The sequence below is a fragment of the Gopherus evgoodei genome, chromosome 16 (genome assembly GCF_007399415.2).
Source record: "Gopherus evgoodei ecotype Sinaloan lineage chromosome 16, rGopEvg1_v1.p, whole genome shotgun sequence".
In the NCBI taxonomy this organism is placed as follows: Eukaryota; Metazoa; Chordata; order Testudines; family Testudinidae; genus Gopherus; species Gopherus evgoodei.
The window spans coordinates 13,023,510-13,037,466 of record NC_044337.1 but is presented as its reverse complement, the minus strand read 5'-3'; the positions used below and the strand labels follow the sequence as shown (position 1 = coordinate 13,037,466).

At 48.9% G+C, this 13,957-nt stretch overlaps 1 protein-coding gene across 2 annotated transcripts in view; it reads left to right on the top strand.

Moving 5' to 3' along the window:
- Positions 1-10,190: 10,190 nt before the first annotated feature.
- CERCAM (cerebral endothelial cell adhesion molecule) overlaps positions 10,191-13,957 on the top strand; it is a 38,057-nt gene continuing 34,290 nt past the window's right edge. Inside the window, exon 1 of one of the 2 annotated variants that reach the window (XM_030535207.1) lies at positions 10,191-10,270. The gene's annotated coding sequence lies outside the window, so the exon portion shown is untranslated. The remainder of the gene's footprint in view (positions 10,271-13,957) is intronic. The other variant, XM_030535208.1, reaches the window with a different exon arrangement.

Genomic DNA, 13,957 nt, shown 5'->3' with positions numbered 1-13,957 from the left:
CAGAGCAGGTATGCACCAGCCATCCTGGCTTTTCTGCAGCAGTTTTTGATGAGCAGTCGAAGGGTAGAGGGGCTGGAACATATGGAAAACAGTAATGAAAATACAGCAAAATCCAATAGTCTGCATTTCTTAAACCCTTCCCCCAGATTCCCCAAAGGAAGGTGAGACTTCCCAAGGGGCGTTTACCTACTGAGAAAGTCCTGTTGCTGTGGCAGAAGTGGAGGTTTGTATTTAACAAACTAAGGATGTTGTTTGACTTCCAATTTCCTTTAAAATACAGATTGGCCTAAACTCCTGCTCTGTGCTGCTCACCAGGCCACAGTCAAAGTACAGGAGGGGCAAAGGGTGAGATTCCTGTAAATAAAACTGAGGTGCTGCTACCAGTGGTGTGAACCAAGGCCTGGAATGTGTTGGACAAGCTTCCTCCACCTCTATCACTCTAGTGATCTTCCTTGGTCCTTTGCCTACCAGTCTACCCCCACCCCTCCTCTTCCAGTCCTGCTCCCACATGTTTCTCTGCCAGAGCACCTCCATCAGGACTGGAGACTGATTACAGCCACACATAATACAATCAGGTATTGCACAAATTTTCCAGATACTTGTCACCTGCACTGTTACCTGCTCTTCCTATCTTGGGTCTCTGCTGTTTAGTAGCTGAGAGAGAAACAGCACCAGTCATGTTGCACCAGACCATTGGTCTAACACATGCGGTATCCTGACACTGGCAATGTATGTGGCTAATACATTAATCCTTCTGGATGCTGCACCTAACAAATTTGCATTCTGTATGGTGGGAAAGGAGGGGGGAGACACTCTCCTGTTTGACCTCTCTAGCAATGGGTTTATGCTAAGAGATGTTTACCTTGTCCTAGGATGCAGAACTAAAACAACTATCAGTTATGTTGATTAACTTGTTAATGTTTCTGAAGTGCTTTCAAGGTGAAGAGTGCTGAGCATTATGGGTAATAAAATTAGTCATCAGCCTCTGTCAAATCCAGCTGCAGCCCTTGACTCTGCCATGCTGCCGCTGTGAATTACACAGGCCAAAGGCTTTGATTTGTTCTGAATTTACCTGTCACTAATTGAACTGAGTGAGACTGCGGGGAGGAAGGGGACAAACAGAGCCTAAGGATTCTAGCTCAATCTAGGCAGGGGCTGAGAATAGTGAGGTGGAGGTGGAAGGAGATGCTGAAGTCCTGCAGCCGAGCCCTTTCTTGCCCTAAGCTGTATTGGGCTTTGGCGCGGTTTTCTCTGGATCTTCCATAGGAGGAGTTTCTTCACTGGGAAATCTTTCTTGCCTTTCTGGCCTCGGGTCTCCAGGGGCTGCGGGGCAGAGCTGGGCCGCCCCCCGCCTCAGCCTGCCGCAAGGCCGAGGGCCGGCTGGCCGCTCCGGTTCCTTGCTGCAGCCGCAGGGGCCGGGGTCGCGCAGGCTGCGGGCGGATCTGAGCAGCATAAGATGCAGGCAGCAGCCGGGCAGACTGCATGGGGGGGTCTAGGAACCCCTCGGCTGGGGGGGGAGCGTGTTGCAGGGTCCCTCTGCGCGGGCGGGGGGAGGCTGGGGGGTGACTGTGCTGCGGGGAGGGCGGCGCGTGGGTTTAAAGGAGCCTCCTGCTTCGGCCCGGAGCTGGCATCTCGGGGCGCTCCCCCCCGCTGCAGCGTCCCACACCCGGCCAAGGTGCCCCATGGGCGGTGCCAGCCGCGCCTCCAGCCCTGGCCCCTCTCAACTCTCCCTCCCACCCACTCAGCCGGGGCGGGGGGGGCCACACACGCACCCCCTAAAATGGAGATCGCGCTTCGGGGGCGGGGTTGGCTGGTTTTTCCACACGTGCTTCTGCACTGGGGGTGGCGGGGAGATCCCTGGCTCCGATCCCGAGATGGTAGTGGAGAAACTTTCCAACGGGGACTGATCCTGTCCCTCGCCTTTCGAAACACGGGGTGGGGGCGGCAGCGATTCTGCAAGGGGGGGTCGGGTCCGAGGGAACCTGGATCCAGCCCCCGAAAGCCCAGAGCACAGCGGCGAAGGAAACCACTCCGCTTTCCTGCGTGCGACGCTGCGCGCTCCCCTGCCCCGGAGAATGGCAGAGCAGAGGGAAATTCCCCCGCTTCGCCCGCGCCAGGGTGATCGTGCGGGAGATGGGGACTGGACACCCCTGGGAGCACGGGCCTCCGAGGGCTTCCCCCCAATGGCTGGAAAACAGCAAAACTAAGCACAAAACCGGAGCGAGGGCGGCCCGGACGCTGGTGTCAGCTCACCCCCGCTTTAGAGACTTGCCAAGCGAGCCGGCTTTCCCTCGGGCCGAGCAAAACCCCCATTGCGAACAACGGAGTGGTGAGCTGGGGGTTCCCCAGCCATCGACTTGCAGCCACGAGGAAATTAAAGGTCGTCGTGGCTAGTGGGTTTGGTGGTTTGAAGCAATTCTCCAGAAGAGGGGTCGGTTCTTAGACACCCTTTGAATCAGATCTATTGAATCTGGTTTCCTGGGAAAGTCAACTTTACCCATAATTCTGATTATGATCAAAACGTTTTATTCCTTCATCTTTTTACCGCTATTTTTATCGATGTAGATTTTTTTCCCCAGACAATTTCAGTTGCGTAAAATAACTACACCGGGCTTTGGGGGGGGGGGGGGTTTAAGCCAGAAAAGCTTTGAAAAACGTTTTAAAATGGTCTTTCCTTCCTTCAGCGGTTTTGATTTTAAAGCCGATCAAAAGAAAACCCGTGGAAAGTTTAAACTGAATTTGTTTTATTAAAATCTTCGATGGTTTAAACCCAGCGAGCTAGGTTAGAATTCAATAGCTACACACAATAGTCTCCGCGGTTAAACGTGTTATTCGTTTCAAAGAACAAAATCTCTCTGAGCAACGGCGTTAGTCTTTGACTCGCCACTATCTGACGCATTAGAACTGAAATATTTGTTGGAGCTAAACATAGGGAATTACTAAAAAAAACCCCAAAACATATTTAGACCTACAACCGCTGAGTGTAGAGACCTGTGGAGATCCCTCCGAGATGAGGGGTTTTAGCGGCTGTCAGTTACGAATATTTATTACCTTACTGCACACGGGGTCCAGGGAATTTTTTTGCCCTCAAATCAACTCCCTAAACCAAAGCGATGAAGGTGAAATCTCTGCCACAGATGTCCAGACACAATTCTTGGTTCGTATGTTTCCATTGCACAAGAATTGCGTTTGGACAATCAGGAACAGAGATTCCTGCATTCCAGGCTTGGGAAGGCATCTTCCAGGAAAATCCGGGCTGGTTCCTAGAAAACACAAACACACACACACATGCAGCCCCCGCCGTCCTTCCCCACCCCGGGCACCTCCACGCACCGAGCCTTCTCCAAAACACTCGTGTCAGCGGCGCTTCAGAGCCCCGTATTTTAGTTCCCACTCTCCCTTCACCCTGACCAAGTTTCTGATAATAGCTGTGAAGCGTCTGGTCCCTGTTCTGATTTGAGAGATTTCATGTCACCCTCTCACCCCAAATGATTTAATTCCCTAGTATATATACGGGGCTACATTCCTGATCTAGCATCTGAATCAAGAAAGGGGTATTTGTTTTTACTTTATTTTTTATAAATAATTAGTGAACAAAATGTAGAGGGGAATTTGAACGGTTACTGGCTGTAAATTTCTCTCTGTTCGGGGGTGTGGGTGTGTGGAAGTGCAGAGGGGAATTACCTGTAATAATAAGAAGAAAAGAACTCAGCCTTTGATGGCAAGTTTGTATAGGGATGGCCCCTTCCCTCTACACAAACCCGACAATCTGAGAACAAGCTTGCGATTTTCTCCTCATTCCATCTGTCAAATCGAATCGAATTCCCCCTCTTTGGACAAAAATCAATCATTTCCAACAGCATGTTTTTGAAATCCGTGTATTTTAAAATCTCTTCATAAAGATCTGTAGATATATAAAGGGAGGGGGGAGGGAAGAATCCAAATCGGATTCTCACCAGTAACAATCCTTCCCTCCAAATGCAGCTTCTTCACCAAGTCAAGAACATTTTCCCTATTTAGTTAGAAAATAACGCATCGGGTTTAAACCCCAACATTTGAAACCAACACGAATCTGCTTCTCCGGTTTCCCTCTCAGATTATGTACCGTTTGCTTATTTATAACTACCAGCATCAGCACCTCTGCAAACAGTACACTGGTTTCAGTTTTCTGTCTTTAAATTGTTGGCTTTCTAATTCCACTTGGAAATTGATCATGCATCTTTGAGCCGGTTCAATATTTTCATATACATATTCACACACGTGTGTGTGTGTTTCATTAGCTTTCCCATATAGATAGCTACGGTATGTTACATAGAGGCAGATTATATAATCGGAGAAATAGCTATCTAACTACAATATGGGGAAACGATTGAAACGCCCTTATATACACACAAACACACACACACACACAATTTAACATAACAAACAAAACAGAGAGATCGATTATAAGTAATATCTCTTTCCATGTAATATAATCTATTACATGGAAAACGACTGAGATAGTACATTATATATAATTGTAGATTTAGAGGATATAATCTGATATAGCTATCTATAGAGATGGAATTATATATATAAACTGTTTCAGTGATTTTTCCTATTGGCAAAGAAAGAGTATTTATAATCAAATATATACATGCACAGATTTATATGGACATAATGGAAAAATATTGAAACACCCATTTATATGCAGTTCCATAGATCTATAACTATACATAGTTACAGACAGTTTTATAGCTATATAAGGTCTATAGATAACTATGATTTTATTAACTGGTTAAAAAATCAAACCCAGCCGAAGTGCAGGGGTTCTCCCAAAGACAAGAGTCTATTTCGAGCATGTGTTTGGACCCCCAGCCCCAGATCTATTTGTTCTGCACCTGTTAACCCCGATTTGCTAAAGTCATGCAGAAGAGGCATGCACATCCACACACCGTGCTCTCCAATACCTGCGCCTGCGGCTCCACACAAAGATCCCCCAAGTGACTTTTTTTTTCCTTTTTGCTGGGGGGGGGAGAGATTTCAGCTTTTCCCTTTTGTTTGTGAAAAGTCTGTTGCTCGCATCCACCGGCTGCGTCTCTCTCTTTCTCCATGTTGTATCCTTCCCACCCAAGCACTTCCCAAATCCGCCAGGGCTCCTGGCTACGTTGCTGCGGGTGCCAGCGGTGGAGCCTGTCCTCCTGCACGGGGCTTGCCGAGATGAGCACATTTCAGAAGGCTCTGGAGGCTGCGCTCGGGTCCTGAAGGGTTTTTAGTTGAAGCCCCCAACAATAAATGGGTTGCAGAGGAGGCTAGGAAAGAATGGGGATGGCCTTCAATTGGTACTGAATTTGAATAACACCACAGGGTGATAAATGCCCATTGTGTTTTAGGAGTAATGAATCTCCACTGTCTCCATAGCACAGAAACAGCAGCTGCAACCTGGAGCCAGCCAGCTCTTAAAGACACAGCGCCCCAAATGTGCGGCCGCGCGCGCAGGGCCAAGCCGCCCTCCTCCTGTTTGTTGTGTTGTGGGTTTTTTTGGTTTTTTTTTTTTGCAGGAGCGGAGCCGCTTGTGCTCGCAGCTCGCCCCTCCTGCTCGCTCTGGCCGGCTCCTCGCAGGGCGAAGCCTCCCCAGAGCTCCCAGGGCCTTCGGGAGTTGAAAGAGCTGCGGCTCCCCCGGCCAGTTCTCTGGTGAATTTCGTAGCACTCGGATCCTTTTCCTTTCCCGGCTCCAGCTAGTGGCGCGGCTGGTTTTCCAGCGGGCGGGCTGGTTATTCATCAGCACCGGGCTGAAGCGGTGGGCTTGGATGGGGGGTGGGTTTTCTCTTTTCTTTTCTTTTGGGGGGGGTGTTGGGGGGTGGTTTTTTTTGCAGATGCTCTGAAGTCTGCTCACATTCCCCAGCTCAGCTCGTTTTTCTCCAAAGCAAACCCCCTTCTCGCTCCCTTACTCACACCGGTACTGGCCTTAACAGCCCGGGGAGAGGAGAGACCTGCGGGTCTTGTGGCTGGAGAGAAATGGGGTATTTGGAGCAGCTGGTTGCTGTTTAGCTCTTAGAATAGAATCACTGCCTGTCTGTCTATCCCCATACACCCCCATCTATCTATCTATCTAGTCTCCGGGGGGGGTGTGTGTGTGAAATCTTGGGTCTAAGGAATGGTGGAAAATGTGTAATAACAGCTCGTGCGAGATCATCCGCTCCGAACGGAACCGTTAATCGTGTGAGAGAGTTTCCATTCACTCCGGTTTTGTGAAGGGATCCCCCCGCCGGCAGCTCCCCAGCCCTTCCGCCCCCCAGACAGCATCCCTGCCCCGGGGCTCTCATTTTCATGGCACTCCCGAGCGGCTAGCGCCCCCTTTTTCTGCAGTGAAAGTGTTAAAAGGGTCCACTCCCCGCTCCCCCCTCCATGGAGCGCTGCAATGAAAACAGATAAATAATGCTCATTGTTTTCCGCTAATGAATATTATTGACTTTTAAGCATAACAGCTGCAATAGCCTTCCTTGGGAGAGAACAGGGCACCGTTTGCTGCTCCCGGGAAGCTGCCGAAGGGGGTTTCAGGGAGGGTGGGCCGAGAGATCGCAGCCAGCAAAGACATGCAGAAGTGAAACAAACAAATGACCAGAGGAGCGAAGTGAGCAGCTAACCGGCGAGGCAAGAAGCCTGCTGGATGTGCTGCATCCCACCGCTCCTCCAGCCATGCTCCAAACCTGCACAGCCTCTTCTGCCTATACAGAGTTCTCCCATCCCTCCTGCGGACTGAACTTTTTACAATGTTGGGAGTCCTTTTCTTTAGCTATCCCGTTCCCTCCCCTTCCTTTGATCAAATGAAATTAACACACAAATAAAACAAACGCTGGGCAAACTTCACCCCAGCTGAAAAACGGACACATAGCAATCAGCATAATAACACAAAGCAGCTCTTCAGCGAATAGCTGTTGCCACTTTCCTTCTCGGGATTTTAAATGCCACTGAAATGGGGTTTAGCCATAATTAGCTGTCCTGATTTCTTTCAAAGAGCTAATCAACATTCTATGATCTACCTGCATATTTTTCAGTCATCTTCCCCCAGGATGGCTCTATCTTTGGCCGTAAGCAGCACAGAAAAGCTGAGCTGTATCTATATTGTTCAGCAGCACTTTAGATCCAGGTTTAGGGGACTTTTTCTAACACATCAAATTCACTATCAAACTGGTGACTACCATAACCTTATTTCCTGCAATAATTTTCCTCCTGTGTATTTTGAGGCTGCAGATACAATGAATTAATAGCATGAAGCCCAGCACGTGGGAAGGGCACTGCTGGCTAGTAAGAAATAATATTTTTGTTTATTTCTTACTGTGTCGATTGCAGGCTGATGAAAGAATAAGATCAAACAGAAGGAGAGAAAAAGCTCAGGGCTGGAGAAAGATTTGACCTTAAAATATTTTGCTGAAGAGAGTCAACGGTTGTATTTGTCTCCTTTTTTTGTTTTTTTATTCCATACAATTGCCCAGTGTTAAGTCCTGTCCTCACGTGCTGTGTACAGAATAGCAAGGCCCTTACACTGACCATGGATGCTCAAAGCCCACAAGCGAAGTCTGGGAGCTGTACTTCTACTGCTGTGAGCAGTAAACAGTTAATGAGCAGAGAGAGAAACGCAAACGTGAACACGTTTGTGTAAAGCATTTCAGGAAGCTGGACTGAGTGGGAATATTGCAAACACTCCAACCACCAGGCAGGCTTCCGAGCATGGGACTCGATTCTGCCTCAGAATCCCCCCCAAGGGAGTGGACACAGGCAGCAATTGTGTGTGCATAGCTTAGGGCAGGGCTGGGCCCAGAAGCCAGAGACTCATAGGAGTTAAAAGTGGAAAAGAGCCATGAGGTCACTGAATCCCACTGCCAATGCAGGATTGCTCCCTAGAGAACAGGCCCCAGTGTTTTGTCCAGTCCAATTTTGAAGATTTTAGGCATTAGATTTTAATTACAAAGACTTCTCTGCAAGCCAGAAACCTAGCTACTCCTTCTGAAGCTAGGCACAGTGGTGGCAGGGTCAGTCCCAAAGGGGCCCTGATCCTGCATTCTTGGACACTGCAACCTCTCAATGACTTCCCGGGGGAGTTCTGGGTAGGTGAGGCATGCCAGAGGACAGCCCTACTTTGATAACAGATATTAGCACTGGCGATGACCATAGTGTTCAGCAAAAATCAGAGGCCAAGATTTTCAGAAGTGATTAGTGACTTTGAGTGTCAAACCAAAGACACCTTAAAGGAGTTGGGGGGGGGGCTAATTTTCAGAGGGTGGGTGCTCAGCACTTCCTGGAAATCAGGCTTTTAAAAAGTTTCTCAAGTTTGGCATCTGAAATCTCTAGTCATCTCTAAAAGCCACAGCATGGTGAAAGCAATTTCTAAGCTGTCTCAGTTTGTGGGAGCTGCCATGTCAACAGCATCACAAGTTCAAAAGGAAAAATAAAAACCCAATGCCAAATTGAAAAAAAAAGGAAAATGTTGCTCTCTCCTTTCAAAAGATGTCTGATTCCTCAGCAGCTGGAAAATCCCCCAGTGGTCTCTCATTCCAAATGTTTCTTCTGGCTCCCTTCTGTTTTCATATTAAACAAACCATTTTTTCAAGGTAAAAATCAGAAGTAAAAACTCCAACTCAAACTCTGCCCCACAACTTGCTAACAGATTCCTTCAGGAATCCTAAAATGGTTTTACATGGTCTCTGGAATCCTGATGAGTGTCTTTAGGAAATTAAAGCCATCTCTTCCTTGAAGGCTGCAAAGCAATGGGATGCACCCATTGTTGTAGCTTGGAGCCTAGCATTGTTTTAGAACCCAGATGCTGCAAACCTCCTTTTAAGTTTATTTAATTCTTAATGTTCCACCCCCTCTTATAATACTGACTGAGTTAATGAAGTTATGTGATCCTATAAATGTTAATTGTCTAAACTTCTCTTCTTCTCCTTCTTCTTCTTCCTTTTTTTCTCTCTCTCCTCCTTGCTGCTTTCTGCTCCACTTGTAATAAAGAAAATACCTTGGCTGGACTTAGCTAGTTGCTTGGCAACCCCAATTGAAAAAAAGAGAACAAAATGTAACCAATCCAAAGACAAAGCAAAAGATTTTGGTGACATGTGACCCCGCTATGAAAAGGGCAGCCTTAAACTGTCCCTTATGTCCTTTGCTCCTGACTACTGGGCGCTAGCCCCCCCCTCCCCATTCAGTTTCTTACACCAATAAATATGGATTAGTGAAATACTTTTTCCCACACTGCTGAAAAGATTGGATTGATCTTTCCACCTCTTTTATGTACCAACCTGACAAGTTTCTAAACAAAATTAACAGGGAAGAGTCAAAAGAAGTGAACCCAGGTTCTGGACCCTCACAGGCTGCTGGGGGGTGGGGAGAGAATCGCACCATTGAATTCAAACCTCACAGATTTTCAAGGTGGAAAAATGTGCTCCTCTTGAAGAGAACTTTTCACTTCGGATGGTTTAGTCTAAAGATTAGGATGGGCTCCTTCAAACAGCAAAATAACAGATTCCAGTGTTTGATTTATAGCTGCTCTGCCTTTCTCTCAGATGCTTGGAGAGGAGCACTCTTTCTAGTCCCAAGTCATATAGATGGCAACTTATAAAACAATCACACGATGCATTTTAGCAAAAGAAGCCTATTTTCTTGTTAGCATAGACAGTAATGTCTCTTTCAGAGCAATTCTGTTCCTCTTTGCTTCAGAGCCTGAATACTTCCAGTCTGTAGAGGAAGTCATCTGCAAATGAAATTTCAGCCTGGAAAAAAACATGATGTCATTGGCTTTAGTTTTGATTCTGAGTAAACACAGCACAGCACGGTTTGAAAGTCGCCCTTGCACCTGACTTTAGGCTCCTGGTTTCAAATAAAAATAATATTCCCAGCTCTGAGGAGTGGGCAGAACATCTTCTCACTTCCAACCCTGCCTTCTATTTCCCCCCTTCAGCACTGATCCTCCTGTTTTGGAGATAAGATAAAACGCTGACTTTCCTCAGGCTCACAGAGTAGTGAATGCTTCTTTCACAAGCAGTGGCCTTTTCAAAAAAGCATCACCTTGCCAGCTGCTTTCCTCCCAAAGGCTGCCAGGAAAAAAAATAGGACGAGGGGAAAAAAAAAGTCAGTGAATTTGTTTCCAGCCTTTCCCTCTGACGATCCACCCAGAAAAGCAAAAAAAAAATATTTGTCCTGTTAAAAAGCCTTTCGTTCATTCCCAAAGCCCATCAGCGCCAGAACACTGTCCTCGTGGCAGGAGATGCAGGCTCCGAACGCTAAGGAACTCTCAGTAAGTTGGATGTTTTCTGAAGCTATTTTCTTAGATTTCTAAATGTGATGGAGACACAAGTTCATTCCCTGGAGTAAATCAGAGGGCTTAAGACCAAGGGATGGATTGGGCCCAGGATGGATTGGCTTTTGAAGGGGGGTTGGAGAGAGGGCAGGGGGATTAAGGTATCAAAGCACTTCTCTGATGGGTAAAATATTTGATTAAGTTTCACTTCTAATGTTGCTTGACTGCATCTGTGTCTTCTTAATTTAAGTGCCTCAGTATCAAAATCCTATCTATCTATCTATCTATCTATCTATCTATCTATCTATCTATCTATCTATCTATCTATCTATCTATCTATCTATCTATCTATCTATCATTGTGATGGCCCAAGTCCCAGTGCTGGCATGTGACTGGTGGTGCTGGGAGCTGATGCCTCCACAGCACGCCAAAGGGTTAAGGATCTCACAAAGCCCCTTTGATTGGAGCCCACAGATGAGTCACTCTTTCTCCTCCAGCATGTGGACTCTCTGGTCACAGAAGGAGGCAAGTGGCAGTTTGTTCTTTAAAAACCCAATGACTGAGGAGTGGGGGGGTGGGGGAAAGAGGGTTCATCTCTTTGGGGCTGTGAATGAGCCCACCAGAACAGAGAATCAAGGGCTTTTCGTTTCTGCCCCTTCTGGGGCTGTATCCATGAGTCAAGAAAGTGCCTCGGAGAGAGAAGCATCAGAGGCATGTATCCAGAGAGGCCAGAGTAGAGTGGCTTACTGAAGCCCTGATTCTGCAAAGAGCTCCTTGTGGGCACAGGGATCTGCCTGGGTGGAGCATTGCCAGATCCGAGCCTCGGTTTGTGACCAGTTTTGTACAGGTGATAGCCCCTCTTTCCCCTCCATCCCTGTGGGAATGAGGGTTTGACCCAGACTGTGTTTGGAGGCTGCTTTTGTTTAATCTTTCCCCTGACTCTCTCCGCTACTGACTTGCAGCAAATAGAAATGTCTTGTTTCTCCTTGGTTGGCGCCAACACTCCATCCCCCCTCATGTGTCTGAGATTTCATACCCAGCTCCTTGAGCTGCCTCACAGCAAAAGGCAAACACCCTCTGTGAGCTGCTCTGCAGTAAGTGGAAAAGCCTGGCTAGGAACAACCTGAGCATGCAGCACCTTGCATGCACATGCAACAACCACCCCAGGCATTTTACCAGCATTGGCTGTAGGCCCTGGATGAGGGTGTTAGCTCAGGTCTGGGGCAGCCTCAGCAGGTTCTCCAGTCTTGCCAAGAAGACATAAGCATTGCAGCTGCACCAGCTCTGCTGGACCTTCTCACACCATCCCACAATGCAGTGCCTTATGTCTGAATATTACCCAAGAATCCCTGCTGCCAGCCACTGCTCCAAAAGAATTCTGGTCACAACAGGGTTGCTGCGTGGATGGCACTGGACTGGCAGGTACCAAAGTCAGGCAGGGTGGCTGATTTTCCAATGACCTACAGGCCTCTGAGTCAAGGATGAGTGTGGCCTGTGAGAGGCCTAGAGAGCCAGCCCCGAGTTTGTGACATGTCAAGGAAATGCACACTAGAATCAAAGTAATTTCCCCCTCCCCCATATTGCATCCTTGTTTTGACCCAGGGACTGGCACAACACCAGAGGAGCTGTGGCAGGACCAGCCAGTAGCTGGGTGAGAAGGCCTCCTCTCTGCTCTGCCAGGTGGAAGACTCAACTTCCCTTGCTGGTTCTGCTCTCTCCCTTCCAGGGGTGAGAGGAGATGGGAGTGCACACCTCTCACGGCTCTGCAGCCACCTTGTTGAGCTTTGACTGCTGGCAGGCATTAGGGCAGAAAACAGAGGTGCCTTTAAGACTCCACTAGGCCCATAAGCCTCTTAGCCCCAACACGTAGGGGTATGTCTCTGCTCACATTCCCAAGGATCGCACAGTCTTTACCACACATTCTGTGGCCCACGCTTTGTTTCCCTCTTGGGTGTCCCCATGAGTGTGTATTCTCACTCCCAAAGTCTGCCCAGATCACACCTGCCCTCCTCCCCCAGAAGGGACCACATTCGCTCTCCCCACCCACCCTGCTGCCCCCACAGCCAGCGCTCGAGGGCTCAGCATTTGGCACAAGAGAACTCCCTTTCCATGTTGGTCACCTCCCTAGGTCATGTACTGAACTGCGCACAAGCACTGTAACAAGGACAATTTCCCTCCTTCCCGTTTCCACTCAGTCCAAGTCCTGCCTGTGCGCAGGTCTGCTGTCTCTGCCCCAGCTGTGTTCTCCCCTTGGCACTTGCAGACCCTGCGACCCAAAGCACCCCTCCGTGGGAGTGTGGCTGATGGTGGGTGAAACTCCCACAAGCACACAGAGGGCGTGAGGGCCCATTTCAGTGTTCAAGCCTCAAACTGGCCCTCCCTCTTACCCAGCAAATAGAGGAACGATGTAGCTTTGGCTGAAGCCCCAAATCCTTCTGCAAGGTACAGTCTGAGTACATGGGCAGTAGCAATGTCCTGGGACGGGGCGCAAGGAGGAATAGGACCTTCCCTTCCATAGGCCATGAAGAAGCAGAGAAGCTGCTCCTCACCCACAGCTCCAATTTCAGAGCTGGAATGGGCTGCACCCCATCAGCACCCACCCTGTGTCAGGGAGAGTGGCCTGTGGCTTTCCATCCACAGCCCTTGGCTCTGTGACAGCACACCAGGAGCGACTGTGGACTGGGGCTCTGTGGTGTATGGATGTACACCATCTTCACCCCACCCATCACCACCTGCTGGAATGGCCCCAGTCCTGCTGCAAGTGGGACCCTTCATGCCCACGTGCTGCTGGGGAGCAGGGCGGGTGGATTAGTCCCTTAAAAATGCAGCTTGAATAACATGAAAAAGAACCACCCAGGGCTACTTTTTGCTGCCCTCTCCTTCTGCTTTTCTTACCTCAGCCCCCTCTGGCTTCCCCACTTTCCCAATCTCCCCAAAGGGGTGGCAGCCCCAGGCAATCAGCCCTCACAGAGGCAGATTCACATGAGGAGCGAGTCACTGAGCCAGCAAGGGGAGGCTGAGTTGTGGCCTTGGTGTGTAGGCAGGGCAATGGCGGATGCTATAGAACTGAGATCCCAGCAGATTCAGAGCATGTCCTTCATAGTGACTCTAGAGGTGAGACATTCACAGCTGAGACCCTCAAAAAATCCCAGATTGTGCCAAATTCCCCTCAATGGTGTGGCTCTCTATGGGAAATAGGCTGGGCTGGAAAGCGTCCTTGAGAAGTGGCCTCATCTTAGCCCTGCCCGGGGGGACACAAAGTCCCACAGCTTCAGCTACTGGCTAGGCCGTTGCTCTGACACCATCTGAACCAGCAAAACCCCCCGCAAAATGCTCTGAGTGGGATTTTTAAATGCCTCGTTGGACTGTGGCAAAATCGTCCCTCCTGAGAGGGAAAGACTTTGCCAACTGTCTTCCAGTGAGAGAGGCTTCTTCTGCCTGAGGGAGACTTCGCAGCTGGTGCTATGGGCCCTTCCCCTCAAGCTAGCCTGTGTGTAGGAGTTCTGGGGAGTTCCAGACCACTGCTTCTCTGGGTCCCATGATGTGGGCTCTGGACCAGGCTTCTGAAATCTCTCACAGCTTCAGCTGCATGGTTTCTACTTAGCAGGCCTGGCTCCCTCTCTCCCTTGCCCTGAAACATGAGCTGCAGGAGGATTTTCATGCTTCTTCCCTGGCTTTGGGGAG